Source organism: Lathyrus oleraceus, chromosome 5 (genome assembly GCF_024323335.1).
Source record: "Lathyrus oleraceus cultivar Zhongwan6 chromosome 5, CAAS_Psat_ZW6_1.0, whole genome shotgun sequence".
Lineage (NCBI taxonomy): Eukaryota > Viridiplantae > Streptophyta > Magnoliopsida > Fabales > Fabaceae > Lathyrus > Lathyrus oleraceus.
The window spans coordinates 282,606,039-282,621,933 of NC_066583.1; positions in this window are offsets into that span (position 1 = coordinate 282,606,039).

The following is a 15,895-nucleotide window of genomic DNA, read 5'->3' on the forward strand; positions in this document are numbered from 1 at the left end:
GACTCATCAACCCATAATATTCTCAAGAGAAACTCGTCTGAGTGTAGTATCGCGTAACAACTATTATCAAGTCTACACCTGGACAGTCTCCACACTACTTCCTAAATAGGCCAAGTTGGGTTAAATGTTCAATGATCCTCAGCTTCTCAGACCCCAAATCATAGAAAGTAATGCCTAACCACAAATAACTTGTGTGACGTCAATAACTTCAAAAGGGTCTCCACTAAGCAGATGGGTATCAAGCCAACTTGTTAAGGACTACTCCACACAAGTCGAACATGACAATACCATCTTCCTATCTTAATTGCACTCCAATTCGGGTTATCACTTATCTCACCACTCAGAAATCACCAAGCACAACAAGTAGAGTATATCATATAAACAAGTATAAAAACATCAAATATACAATTATATACATATAAAAAAGTAGGCTAAACCCACAAAGGACTAGTCCCCAGCAGAGTCGCCACTTAATTTCTATAGCGGTAAATTCATGATCATTAAGCTATGGATAAACTTAACGTCAATAAAACCAGATTCGCCATCGCACTTTTATTGTTTCTGAAGGAAAAGGGAAAAGTACGAACAAAACCGAAAGATGAGAAGCTTTCAAATCAAACTAATAAAATGCCAAAGATTACAGGTAAGGGGGTTGGTTATACAGAGGGAAGGTGTTAGCACCAAAAGTGTCCTAGGTACTCCGAGGGAGCCCTTTTTTATGTGTGTATATGTTTTGGTATAAAATATGTTTGCAATAAATAGAGTGTAGGGATGAGAAGAGAATTCATTAATTATATATTTTTGTTTGACAAGACCTTCAGAATTGTGCCTACGTACCAACATAAAAATGAGGGATAAAATTCTCGAAGTTCGTGGTATCAATTTCAAAATGAGTGGATTGATTTTAATAAAAATTTAAATTTAAAAGAGGCACAAAGGGCCCAAAAGTTTGAATGAGTGTTAGTTCTTTTTGTCTTTTTAAACTTTAAGTCAATATGGTTAGATTCATTTACAAGTTTGATTTAAGAAAAGAGTTTAAAAATGCAATGGCATAAGGCCAAAGCTTCTAATTTGCAATAAAGTCTAAGTTTAGAAATCACAAGCAAAGAAGATTTTTGAAAAGGGGGAGAGATTTTAAAATTTAAGAAAATGGGAGGAGATGAAGAGACTAATCCTAAGCAAAAATTTAAACGTTAAGAGTTGAAAAGATCTGACTAATGGGATGCAATCCAATAGACAAGAATTTCATATAGAAACCCACTTTTCCTTTGGACTTTAAATCAAGCAATATCAATAAGAAAGTAGCAATGTGAATAGTAAGGCATCAAATAAAGATAACAATATCCAAGCAAGCAACTTCACAGTCTTCTTCTTAATCTTCCAATGTATCAGATGACATACTCCTTGATTGGCTCGGAATAATGCAATAGACATAGGTTCAAAGTAACATTTGCATCAAGATCATGTAGCAGATGAAAGCTCAAATCACAATAACTTGGTCTCAGAAATGTTGGCATTGGCCAAATCCTTTTGCACATGGAATATTGCCTAATTCTAAGTTCAAAGCTCAGATCAAATCCAACAGTCCACACAAACATTTTTTAAGGTTTTTGTTGTTTATTAAGTATCTTAAGGTCCTAAGACTATAAACACAAACAAAATATACAAACAAATATATATAATCACAATAAAAGGGATGGGATAGAATGGGATTGAAGATGAAGAGGGAGGGGAGAAGAGAGAAACACAAATTGGTCATGGGAGGAATTTTATCAAATTAAAATCATTCATTCATTTTGGGAGATGAAATGTATGTTTCATCAAACCCCTAAATCCAATGATTTTAATCCAACAAAAGTTAAATCAACCTTGACCAAGGTCCAAACACATAGTCAAACTTCACAAGTCAATAAAAATGGCTTAACATAATTTCTACACATTTAATCAATTAAAAATCAAATAAAAATGCATTTAAATATAATTATGTTTGATCAAAAACCTAAAACCTCTTCAAAACACCAAATAAATGGCCAAGAGATTTATTCTAGGTCAAACAAGGTCAAAGGACCTTAGATAAAAAAATTCATAATTTTTAAAAAGTCAGAAGTATTTTTAATCAATTAAAAATATGCACAAAAACAATTAAATCATGAAAAATATCAAAATTAATCCAAAATATAATTTTAATTCAAAAAATGAAAGAGGAAAATATTTGAAATTTTTTGGTGAAACTTCCATATTTTTTGGATTAAAAATGAAATTAATATGAATTAATCAAAATAAAAGGATTAAATGAAAAAAAATCAAAAAATCAAAAAAACAAGGGCCATCTGATCTCCCTCATTAATTGAGGTGGCAGATCAGATGTCCAAGAGCGCACATTCCACATGGTCACTAGTCAAACACGCTGCAGGCATGGTAATCAGTTTAGACGCGTGAGATTGAAACATTTCAAATGGATCAGATGGCCTGGATTGATCCAGCGCACCACCGGAGCCCTAGCTCCGGTCATCTTCTCTGGTGAGGACCACCGGACTGGTCCAACGAAAACCTTATGAAAAATGAAAAGTGAATACACTAATTTGAAGGAAAAATGCTCAGGAGCACGAATCTAGCCTCAATTTTCTCCAATTCAAAGTATATAAAAAGATACAAGGATTTGAATTTAGAGGATCATGAACTGAGTTGCTTCGATTTGACCTCAAAGCAACTCAATCTTCTTTCCTACATTAATAGGACTTAAGACAACCAAAAATCACAAAGAATGGTGAAGAATTGAGAGAGAATCAAAGAGATGATGTTTCTAAAAAATCACCTTCGAGTTGATCCAATTCCATTTGATCTTAATCTGGATTTGATTGCTTTCTCTTCCTCTTGCTTCCAGAAGCCAATTGAGATAAAAAGAGAAGTAAATTTCTGGAGTTTGAACTTCAAAATAGAAGACGAAGTTCAAACTCGATTTCATGAGAAATCTTCAGAAATTTTATGACAGTGAGGGTTTGAATCAGTCTAGCAAAGCTTGGGCAAGGTGTTGATGTTGATTATGAAGCCTTGAGCTTGTTTAAATAGGCAATGCATTTGATTTTTGCACCACTTAAATTTTGGCCAAATTTGGAAACCTTCTTGCATGGGTGCATGGGAAATGGTTTGAGCCTAAGGAATGATGTAATCCACTTCCAATTCATGTGCAAAGTGTATTGAATTCATCATGTGGAAGCATGCAAAGAAGAATGATCATTTGAGTTCAAAACTTACCAAAACACTTCCCACAATGGAGCCATGTGCATGTCCCTCAATTTTGATCCAAATGAGATGATCTTAAACTTTTTGGAAAGGTGAGATCAAGGGGAACAACTTTCGTGTTGAACACTTTTTCATTTGAAGCTTGTATCATGATGCATTTTGAGTTGGAAGTTTGGGAAATCAAACATATTTGAAAATTTTCTAAGTCCCAAGTTAAATGTTCACTTCTTCCACCTTGAATAATGTTTTCTATGGACTTGAAATGAGATACGTTTCTTCATCAAAGTTGTAGCTATTTCAAACCTCTTCAATTCGGTCACAATTTTGACCTCATTTGGATTTGGCATGAAGGAGTTATGCATTTTAGAAGTTGAGGAAAATCACTTGTTCAATGGTATTGGCCCAAAATGACCTATAATGTTTCCTCTTGGCACATGCATTTGAAAGTTAAATATTCACCTCCTCAAAACATCAAAGTTTAAGTAGACATATTGAATTTGATCGTTTAATTTTTATGGATTTAATATCAGAAAAATTGAGCAAGTTATCGTCTTGGGAAGTTGACCTCTAAACTAGGGTTCATACAAAATAACCTATAATCTTTCACCATAAAAAATGACTTTCCAAGCAAAAATAGCTCTAGACTTCAACATTAAAGTTGTTTGGAATGTCATTTTAAGTAACGTTTCTCTTGGAATCATTTTCATATGACAAAAACTATAGGTGATAGGGCTTAGGGAACCACAGTTTTGCCCAGTTGACTTTCTCTGGTCAACCACCATGAACCAACTTTCTAGCTTGACATTCTATTGATATTTGGGACTCATGGAGGATCATATATGAATAAAATTATGTAATGTGAAGTATCCCTTGAAATATTTGATCAATTGTTGAAGAAACTTGTTGAAGAAGTTAGACAAGATACCCAGATGAATTAGGGTTTCGAAGGCAAACAAACTCCAAACTCTTGATGATTTCTTGATCAAAATAACATGTTAAGATCATGGGGATCCATATATGATTATTATAGCCAATGTAAACCAATTCTTGATTGTGCTCCTTGCATTGAGGGTCTTAAACCTTAGATATGAGCTTGATAGAGCATAAGTGAGCATACACACTACCTACAAAAGCAAAAAACTATACATTGATATATTTTTGGTATTTTGGTTAGTAAACAAAGAAAAATGAAGTATGATATAATCAAATTTTCTTGGTGATCTATCCCAATGCACACCCAATATATGTGGGGTAAGGAGGATGCCAAGGTGTGATCCCAATGCTAAGGCATATGATGAGATATCATGAGGGATATTAGGGTCAAAATTGGGGTCTTACACTAGGGAAGGTGTGTAATTTATCCCTGTAACAACTCTAAGTCATTATTGCATCAACAAATATCAATTAATTACTACCAGTTCTCAAGGGTGTTTTCTCCCAAAGCCTTGGTGAGAAAACCTTTAATCATTCAGGCCTAATCTCTATGTTCATAGAAAATTACCGGTGAAATTAAGCCTTATTATATCGAGAAAATTTTGGTTTCTACAGGGTATCCCTAGTCCTAGGTAATATCTATTGTAGAATAATCTCACGAAAGAATTATCAACGGCAGTCCAACCTAATTGATAATCATATAACAATCTCAATTATTCCGAAAGAGAAAGTATTAAGCACATCACAAGATTAAAGTAATTATGAAAAACAATATTGTCATTGCAAATATAAACTCAAAGTCATTACAAATTCAAATTAGGGACCCCTCCTAGAATTGGGGGGTTTAGCTACTTATAATATTCAAGCAAATAAAATATAAAATGGAGACATTACAAGTATTCAAATGAACTTTGATCTTCAATTGCTTCCGCTCATGAAAAATCTCGTTCCTCCCAAAACCTTGATTTCTCTAATTTTGAGTCGTGTGAATTCTTGCTCTTTAAAAAGTCTTCTGGTTGTCTAAAAACTCCCCTTTTAATAGCAAAGTCTTCTCTCTCCTCAAACAGATCCACAAAAGTTCATCACATCCACCTCATAATTTACCAAAATGCCCCTCACTTTTGAATCACAACAGAAAAGTCAAAATTGGACTTTTTTCACGCATGCCCGCTACGGGTGGCCATAACAGGCCACTGTTTTAATGGTCCTATCCCAGGTCCCCTGCTACGACCCGTAACAGGTGCTACGGGTGGCCGTAGTAGGCCGATATTTTGGTGAATGTTTGCTTCTGTGCCAGACCCCCCTACTACGGCCCGTAGCCGATGCTACGGGTGACTATAGTAGGTCCCTCTTTGGATTGTTTTCTTCTGTGTATTCAGGGCTTCCTGCAACGGCCCGTAGCAGGTGTTACGGGTGGCTGTAGTAGGTCCCTGTTTGGATTATTTTCTTCTGTGTATTCAGGGATTCCTGCTACGGCCCGTAGCAGGTGCTACGGGTGGCCGTAGCAGGCCTACTGGATCATGAAAACCTCTTAATGATTCTGTTCGCTTATCCTTGGTTTCTGCATTCGATCATGCTTGAGTACCAGCTTGAACCTGAAACACAGAAAAGATACCTACCCAAAGCGTAAAATGCGACAAAAAATATAAATGACACTAAAAAGGATGAAACAATAAAATTAACTATTGGTGAAAGAAATAGACTCAACAAAACATTAATTAAGAAAAAGTAATACAAGTTACCTGGATTTTTGCCGAATAAGTGATAAAATACATAGCATAAACAGTGACTGATCAGTGAGAAAAATAAACAAGAAGGGGATGTTTAAATTGTGTATTCTTAAAATCGTTTCACTTCTGAACCAACAAGTTCAAATTCTAAATAATGTTCAGACTCTGATATCAGAATCAAACACGACAGCGGAAATATAATGTTCAGAAGTAAATGCCAGCAACACATAAAGATTATCCTGGTTCCTCTCCTAAACTGAGAGTAGTCAAATCCCTTTGCCTCAACAATAGATTTTCACTATAACAAAATAAGTTACAAATTTCTCAAGCACACTTACAAGAGACTTTAATGCTCAATCAACCTAGAAAGAGACTTCTGCTAAAGTCCTCAGACAAGAGACTTCCTTACTCAACCGACCTAGAAAGAGACTTCCTTGCTCAAGTCCGCAAACAAGAGACTTCCTTTCTCTATCAACCTAAAAAGAGACTTATTTTCTCAAGCACGCAGGCAAGAAACTTCCTCTACTTTAAACAGAAGTTTACTATAAAATATAACTACTATACTTGATACACAATCAGAAGTATAACAATTATGCAACAACCACAAAAGGTTTTCAACCTTTCTAAGATTTTTAAGATAATCTAAGATAATAAATCTTAATATCTCTAGGAAATAACAGTTACAAGAAATAACAACTCAGAGTTATGCTTAAGATCTTTCAAATGCGTTGTGATGTTGTAACCCGCTGACTTCTCGATAATTGTATCAATAATGTCACAGTAATAAAAAGATCGAATCCACGGGGACTGCCTCCAAGCAAGATAAAATGTGTAAAATATATAAAAACTAGTCAAAAGGGTTTTTATTTCGAGTTTTAGTGTGAAAAGTAAATAAAAGAGTAAGTTATGTCACGAAAGCGGTCAGGTTGTGTTGTAGAATCCCTTATTCCTCTATTGTTGATGTTTGATGTCGTTATAAATAATCTAATCACTATAATCCCATGACGAATTAACAAACTCGTTATAGCTGATCCCTCAAGAAATAACTCACTAACCACAACTCGTAGCTTTCTATTACTAGTCCGCCAACGTAAGCAGGCTTAGGTGATGTATAGAACATTAATTCTTTATTCCATTATTTAGGGTCTCCTATCCCTATTCAACTAGTGTAAGTACAACAATTACCCTAAGTCCAACACATAGACTAATGGTCAGTATTCCCTATGTGTCCAAAATCAGATTAAAAGAGTATCTCACATATAAAATATTATGAATAAGAAGCAATTAAATAAGATTGTATATCAATAGGTTCATACAATGATCAAATCAAGATAGAATCCAATAATATAGAAATAGGTTCATTATAACACAACCTAACCTAGAAGAGTTTAGCTACTCATAGTGCAATTAAAAATGTCACAATTGATAGATGAAAATAACATAATAAGTCACTTGAAGTGATGGCCTCCAATGGTTTCAAATGTTATCAAAATCTCCACTTGTGCTCTCAAATTCACGCTTCAATCTCCCAAAATCGTAACCCTTGTGAAAGTGCCTAAAATCCTCTTTTAAAGGCGTCATAATGGACCAGAACGCTTCAGAAAAAAGCTCAGAAAAGTGACCATCATGCGCGTGATACCTTATATCACGCGCACGATGCAACTTTAAGTGTGATGTTGCACAATGGTGCATGTGATTATTTCCGAACCTGGATCCTTTTTCACTCAAATTTTTACTAAGTCCACAATTTGCACACTTAGCTCTTTATCCCTCATTCTTTGGTCATTCTTCTTCATTTTTGCTCTACTTTCGCTTGTTTTACTCCGATTCTTCGACTAAAATATATGAAATTATGGATTGTCATCACAACCTCAAACTTGAATCGTTACTTATCCTCAAGTAACTCGCATGCAACTACACATTTCAACAGATAACAAGTCGCACAATAACAATTGAACATCACCAAATTTAATATTTCTTTCACCTGACCATTGTTCTAGCTTCCAACTTCTATCCGACAAATTCGGAAAATGTCCTTAACATTGATGAGTACTCAACATATCTCTCAGCTAACTATAACTCACTCAATGGATAGGGTGATCTCTCAATCAACATGCAAAATGAAGTATACTTAGCTTGATCATGTTCTAATATAGTTCATCACAGAAATCACAACACATACATTTGAGGTCTTTTCAGGTTGTAACTTGGCTTATGTTAGGGTAGGATATTTTGAGGAAAGTAGGTTTAAATCTTTGGAGTTAGGTTCCTAGTTCTCCTTCTATCATCATACCTCTTTGTTCCTTTTTGATGGTACTAGAGAGTTTTGGTCCTTATCTTTCTTTTCTTTTTTCATTCTTTTTTTTTGTTGATAAAGTGCCTCTTTCCAATTGATAGCATGTCTCTAGACGCTCCACATATGGTGTCCATTGATATGCATTAAACACCACATATTCCTTATTGAACTTCAAAATTAGTTCACTTGTCTCCACATCTATTTTGGCTTTCCCGGTTGCCAAGAATTGGCGCCCAAGAATCACTGACCCTTCTGAATCATTTTTCATGCCGATCACCACAAAGTCTGTAGGGAAGGTCAAACCATCAACATGAACTAGCACATTTTGTACAATAAAGCATACGCACCACAGATGAATTGGTAAGGTGGGTGTCATGTTGCTTGGTATGATCTCTCTTATCTTCAATTCCGTAAATTTGTTCAACGACATGACATTGATACTCAATCTTAAGTCACATAAGGAATGTGGGATTTTCATTCCACCAATGGTGCAAGTGATGTTGAACTCCCCTGGATCCTTCATCTTTGGTGGAACTTCTGACATTTTTTCGTCTCCTCTTTCTCTGTCATGTTGACCTGTTCTTGAGTTAACTTTTGCTTTCCACCTTTCATCAATACCTGCATAGACTTAGCAAACTTGGGAATTAATTCTAAAATTTCACGAAAAGAGATACTTACCTGAAGTTGTTTCAACATTTCTTTAAATTTTTCAAACATTCCAGCCTCATATACCAGTTTCTTCTTAATGATGGGATATGGTGGTTTTAGGTAATCTGGTAAAGGTGGGTTCAATTCATTCAAGATTTGATTCTTTTTTCTTTTCCAAGGAGAATTTGTATCTATGAGTTGATCAACGGTGACTCCTCTTTCCTCTTTGTCACCTTGATTGTCCTTATCCTCTTTTTCAATCATATTGTCATACTCTAATTTTTAACCCTAAGATCCTACATGTCATTTGCATCATTGCATACAAACAATATCACATCTTGGTCCTTCCCATATCCATCTTTGGGTTTGCTTTTTTGCAAGGATCACCAAGCAACTCTTTGTTGGTTTATTTTACCTTCGTGTTTATATGATTAATTTCTTATCTAATTACTAATAAAAATACCAAGTATGTCTTGTTTCCCTTAAGTTTATTATGCAAGGTAAGGGCTTTTCAATCAAGATTATCTCAAAGTTTTGTTGCTTACATCTCAAGGAAAGTCAAAGGTTCACGTGTTTATTTACATGCCTTCTTCAACAAGCAACTTCAAGATTTGAGTAATTTAATCAAGAGGAAATCAAGTTCACCTTATTTTGAGTTCATATGATCACTTGTATGCTTTGAAATGCAAGTAAAGTCCAAGTACACAAGCTTGTTCCAAGTGGTTTGACCAAAAAGTCAACATTTTGAAGTCAAAATTCCAAGGATCACAACTCTTTCAATTCTCAATATTTTTGAATGCTTCATTTTGAATATGACTCTTCTCAATATCCTCTACAACTTATGTTTACATGACAAGAGCCAATTATACTTAAAGGATCATCAAAAGTTTGGAGACATTATAGGTCATTTGTGGTTGATTCTTAATCAACTTTCAAGGATCATAACTTCTTCAATTTTCAACATTTGAGGTTGATTATTTTTGCACAATGTGATTTGTGATTCCATCTATAAGTTTTCTTCAAGGACCAAGGTCAAAATGTGCTTGGAAGGCCATGGAATTCATTGAGACATTACAAGTCATTTTTAGCCATGGAACACCTGAATTTTTTCTAAGTTATATGATTAGTTTTTCATGCCAACTTCAACATGACATAACTTTGTGCTCAAACATACAAATTAAACCTTCCTTGGCACATTGTAATCTTTGCCACGAAGTCAACACATTTTAAAAAGAATGGGATCAAAAAGCCTCCTGAGTAGGATACCCCATTGGGTTGAACATGGTAACTTGCAACTGAAGAAATTGCCTTTTGCCCAAATTTTGAACTTCACTAATCTCAATTCCAAGCCAAATTAGCATGTGTTTTGGACTTAAACATGTTTAACCAAGTCTCCAGAAGTTAATTGACCCTTGAAACGCATGATTTGGCTTAGTTTTGATGGATTGCAAGTCACACTTTTCTCACATTCGGATCAAATTCGTTTTGCATGAATTCAACATCATTCCACACGTATTTGGATCCAAACATATTCCCTATAAATAGAGGAAGCTACTGCATTCATTTCCAAGCTTTGAGAGCTAAGAAATACCTGTTACAACTTGAAATTTTCCAAAAAAAATCAACCATCATGTTTTGAGTTTCAGTTTGTTTCAATCCAATTTCTTGATTCCATTAGCATCTTTGGCATCATCTGAAACTTTTGCAACAATTCTCAAGCTCTGAGACCTTCTGAAGTGCTCTAACCAGATCTAGCTTCATCAACTTCTGATCACCATCTAGACAAGGTAGTTCTGAGCATCATTTGATCTCAAAAACGTTACCACAATGTAGTTCTTCACTCTCTGATGTTTTCCCCTAACTTATCTGGTGTTGATTGATCGTGTTCATCATTTAATTTAATTTTTCGTGGCTTTCTTATTTCTGAATCTTCTCTAAAATTACCTTTGCTCTGTTTATATAAATGAATTTGGATCATAAGGTTGAATTCAGGATGAGAAGAGGATCACAATGGTGGTGGTCTCGTGTTCTGAATTTACCAAACAATAAAACTCCGGTGAGAGCTCACTGAAGAAGATGACCAGAGTGTTCCAGGTCGTCTGAGTTTGGCCAGACACGTTAAACAAATGAAATGTTCTGATTGGTTGGATTTGAATTGGATTTTGTGTGTTGCTTGTAGCGCGTTCCATCGTGCATCCTAACCTAAGGAATATTGGATCTTCCACGTCAATTAATGAGGCATGATCCAACGCTCCATATTTTTTCTGATTTTAATTATTTTAATTTTATTATTTTTAATTTTTTTTTGTTTTAAAATTCATAGTAATTCCATTTTTTATCCAAAAAATCCCGAAATAATTTCTAAAATTCTCTTTTATTTTTCTTCATCTGATTTTTACTTTTTTTCACATTTTATTTCACTGATTTTCGATTTTTCATTAATTTTCTCTTTTCTCCTATGTTTTAATTGGTTAAAAAATATTTGTCTGCATTTTTAAATTCTAGAAAAATTATCATACGCTTCTTATTTTATTTCCAACCTTCCATAATTTTCTTGGCCGTTTATTTGGTGTTTTAAAGGACTTTATGGATTTTTCATTTTTATTCTATTTTAAAATTAATTTAATAATACTTTTGGTGCATTTTCATTTCATTTAATTGCATTTTGTATTTGTGTGACCTTTGTGAACTTCTGTTGGCCTTGGATCATGTTGGTTTAGATTATGAGTCTCATCAAACTCAGTGGATCTTGGGTGTTGATGGGGTGAAAACCTTAATCCACCAAAATACATGATTGATTTTGACGATGACTTGATCAAACTCTTGATCCAATTTGGGTGTGACTTCTCTTGTCATCTTCTTCTTCATCTCCTTCTTTTCCCTTTGATCAATTGATGGTTTATGTTCATCTTGTTTGTGATGTGTGGATTGGTACTTGATGAACTTTCATCATTTCAAATCTACCTCATAATTGATCATGGATCATTTAAGGTAATTTGGATTGATGCATAAGTTTGTCCTAAGTATCATGAAGTATGGATTGAAGTAATGGACCATCCCCCTAGCCTTTATGCTTGATCATTCCTCCTTTTCTTTTTTTGTGTGGCATGACTTTAAGAGGATGATTTATATATCATTTCTCTAGCATGTATTAACACTAACATTATTATTGATCGGTCTCAGATAGTTGTGACTTCTACATAAGTCTAATTACGATTGCTTAACATAGCGCTAAATTTGTCCCAAAAGAAAATGCATTTTATAATTGAAATTGTAAGTCTCATACTCCTCATGGTATTGTATGAAAATACTACTCCCTTTTTCATTTGTGAGAGCTAGCGACATACTTGTTGATTTTTATCCAAGTTGGAGCCCTTCTCATAATGATGTATAGGTTCATGTTTTCATGCTTGTGGGTGAATAGTTAAGTGTTCTTCAAAAATGACCAAACCATCTTTCATTTTGATTACTAACATTTTACTTGTATTAACTTTTACTTCCAAGTCATTTACTTTATGCTCTTTTATTTTTATGCCATTTACTTTATATTTAGCATTCCATATCATATTATTTGTGATTATGTCATTTCTTATTTGTCCATTTGAACTTTTCTTTTATGTACTTGTAGAGAAAACACTAATAAGAAAAAACCTAAAAAGAAACTTGGTTCTCCTGATTCATGTACTTGTCGTTACTATCCTTAGCAATTTTATGGAGTTATGGACTTAGAATTAGGATCTTGACCTTTGCTTCAGGATTTGTGATTTAGACCTTGGAATTCGTCTGATACCTTTGATTTTGGACTTCTCTTGGAGACTTGGTTGAGTTGCTTTGGTTTCATCTGATACATGGATTATTATTTGCTTATTTGGCTTGCTTGAGGCTTAACCCAAATGAGGAAATTCTTTCTTGACTTAAAAGCTTGTTATTTCTTGGTTTGATCTTTCTTCCCTAGATTTAACTTTATGCTCTAGGATAGTCTCTTCTCCTCCTCCCTTTCTTTAATGTTCAAATCTTCTCCCTCTTTCCAAAAATCTTCTTGATTTTAAACTTGAATCACTTTCCCAATAAACCTTTAATTTTGTCAAGTGATTTTTAAAACCCTTTTTCCTAATAAATGCTAATTCACTTTAAGCATATTTAGACCAATTTCAAAAGACTTAAAAAATGCATAACTCATGCAAACTATTTTGTGTCTTTTGTGCACTTTTTCCTTTAAATTTTTTTCTTAAAGTTTAGACATGAGTCATTTCATAGTCGAGATATAAATCTCCTATCCCTATAGCATTGAAGGTAATCCTATTTTTAATATGTGAGAGCTAGTGGCATACTTGTTGATCCTTATCGAAGTTGGAGCCCTTCTCATGATGATGCAAAGTTCTCATACTTGTGGGTGACTAGTCGAGTATTCTCCTTAAAATGACAAAATACTTTTTCATTAAAAAATGAATCAAAACAAACACCTTTGTTACTTTTACCACAGACTATGAGGTTTTGATCCTCCATTGCACTTTGTTGGTACGTAGGCATGAGACTTCAAAAGGTCTTAGAAAACACCAAAAAAAATCATAAAAAACATTTATTTCCCCATCTTTCCAATCTTTTACAAATAAAATCCTTTTTTCAAACTAAAATGTACACATTTTTAAAGAGGTTCCAATGGAGTACCATGGATGTTTAGAGTTCTAATACCTTCCCTTTGCATAACTAACCCCCGAACCCTTATCTCTTTTATTAGTTTTGATTTAAACTTCTTCGAGTTTTGTTTATACTTTTTCCATTTTCCTTTGGAAATAATAAAAGCGTGGTGGTGACTCTTGCTTTATGAGTTAACTTAATCAATAGCTTAATCTCAAAACTTTTACCGCTACACATACCTTCCTTTTTCTCAATCTCATCCTCTAGAATTCTTTTAGCTTCACCCTTTTTAGTCACTACCCCAAAATTTGTTTCTACAACCTTGCATATTTCATTCTTAAGATTATCAACGGTGTTACCAGTGAACCCTCCACTTGAGCTTGGTAAAGCACCTATTTGTTTGAACAATTGACCAATTTGTGTCTCTAAATTCTTGATTCACGCACCATGGTTTCTACTAATAATTTCGTGGTTCTTATTTACCTGATCAAGGCTAATTTGAGTGACTTTAATAAAATAATGCAAGGTATATTCCAACCGTGATGGCTTCCTTTGAAACAAAGCTTGTTAGATTTGTTGCATCCCTTAGCTATAATTTGAATTTTGGTTATTGCTCAAACGGAAAATCGGGTGATTTTTCCAACCCGAAAAATATGTGTTGGAATACGGGTTATTCTTTTGAAAATTAGAAAATTGGACCTCCTCACTTGTCCCTTCCAACGAGCACCTTCCATTCGCATGTTCTCCTCCACATAAATTACACCTAAGTGCTTGTACCTGGATCACATTAGCTCTACCTAAGCTGCTTTCAGCTAGCTTTTTATTTAACAATTACATTTGAGCTAAAAGAGCAATATGAGTATCAAGAGGTAACATACCTTAGGCGTGCCCACAGTTTCAAGCTTGACCAACCTTTCACTTTTCGAACGGTACTCAATCATACGCATCTTCTCAATGAGGTCTTTTACTTGTGGTTTGGCCATTTGGTGGATAGTACCTCCCACAGAAGCATTCAATAACATGTGAGTTTAACTCTTGAGAACTTTGATTAAGTTTTGCATTTGCTCCATATTATTCATGTTGTGATTCTGGCATCTGCGCAATGAAAGTTTGAATCTTTCCCAAGCGTCATAAGTGACTCAATTTCCTGTTGATCAAAATTTACAATTTCTGCTTGGCACTCGGTAACCAGAGTGGTAGTAAAAAATCTTTCAATGAATTTATCCTCCAATTCCTTCAAATTCCGGATTGTTCCACTCGGAAGGCAAAGCAACCAATCTTTCTCCCTTATAATCAGTGAGAACCCAAACATTCTCAATTTAACCTAGTCTTCAGTGACATTAGTTAGTTTTCACATTAAGGCGATTTCATAGAAGTGTGCAAGATGTGCCCATGGGTCTCTAATCGCGTTCCCATCGAATGTATTTTCTCTTAAATATGAAAGTACATAACTTTTAATATCAAAGTTAGTAGGGTCTGTTGGTACGAACCCTCTTGAAACCTATAACTCGTAGGTGCATTTATAGTAATCCCCCATAGTTAAGGGTTGTGCAGATACAATGACTTCCTCTTTAGAGTCATAAGAACTTGATAGTTTCTCTTCTTATAGTATCCCTTCATCTAGAGTTGCTTCTCTAACTATTTTTCTGAGAGCACCTACGGTTTTTCAATTTCTAGATCTAATGGAATTAATGTTGATCCTGAACTATGCATACACAAACAGAAAGTACCTTAATAACACTATGATAAACAAGAAAAATAAATTAAAAATACTAAAATGAATTAAGAAAACCTTTATAGTCAATTCCTTTATAGTCAATTCCTCACGAAATAACTCACTAACCACTACTTGGAGCTTTCTATCTCTAGTCCGCCAGCGTAAGTAGGGCTAGGCGATGTATAGAATGTTAATTATATATGCCACTACTTAGGGTTTTATATCCCTATTCAACCAGCGTAAGTACAACAATTACCCTAGGTCGAACATATAGACTAATGGTTAGTATTCTCTATGTGCCCAAAATCAGATTAAAAGAGTATCTCAGATAAAAAGCATTACAAATAAGAAGCAATTGAATAAGATTATAGATCAATAGGTTCATACAATGGTCAAATCAACATAGAATCCAACAATGTAGAAATAGGTTCATCATACCGTAACCTAACCTAGAAGAGTTTAGCTACTCATAGTGCAATTAAAAATAACACAATTGATAGATAAAAATAACATAAGAATTCCCTTGAAGTGATGGCCTCTAATGGCTTTAAATGATCTAAAAATCTCCATTTGTGCTCTCAAATTCATGCTACAATCTCCCAAAATTGTAATCCTTGTGAAAATGCATAAAATCCTCTTTGAAAGGCATTAGAATGGACCAAAACGCGTCAGAAAAAGCCCAGAAAAGTG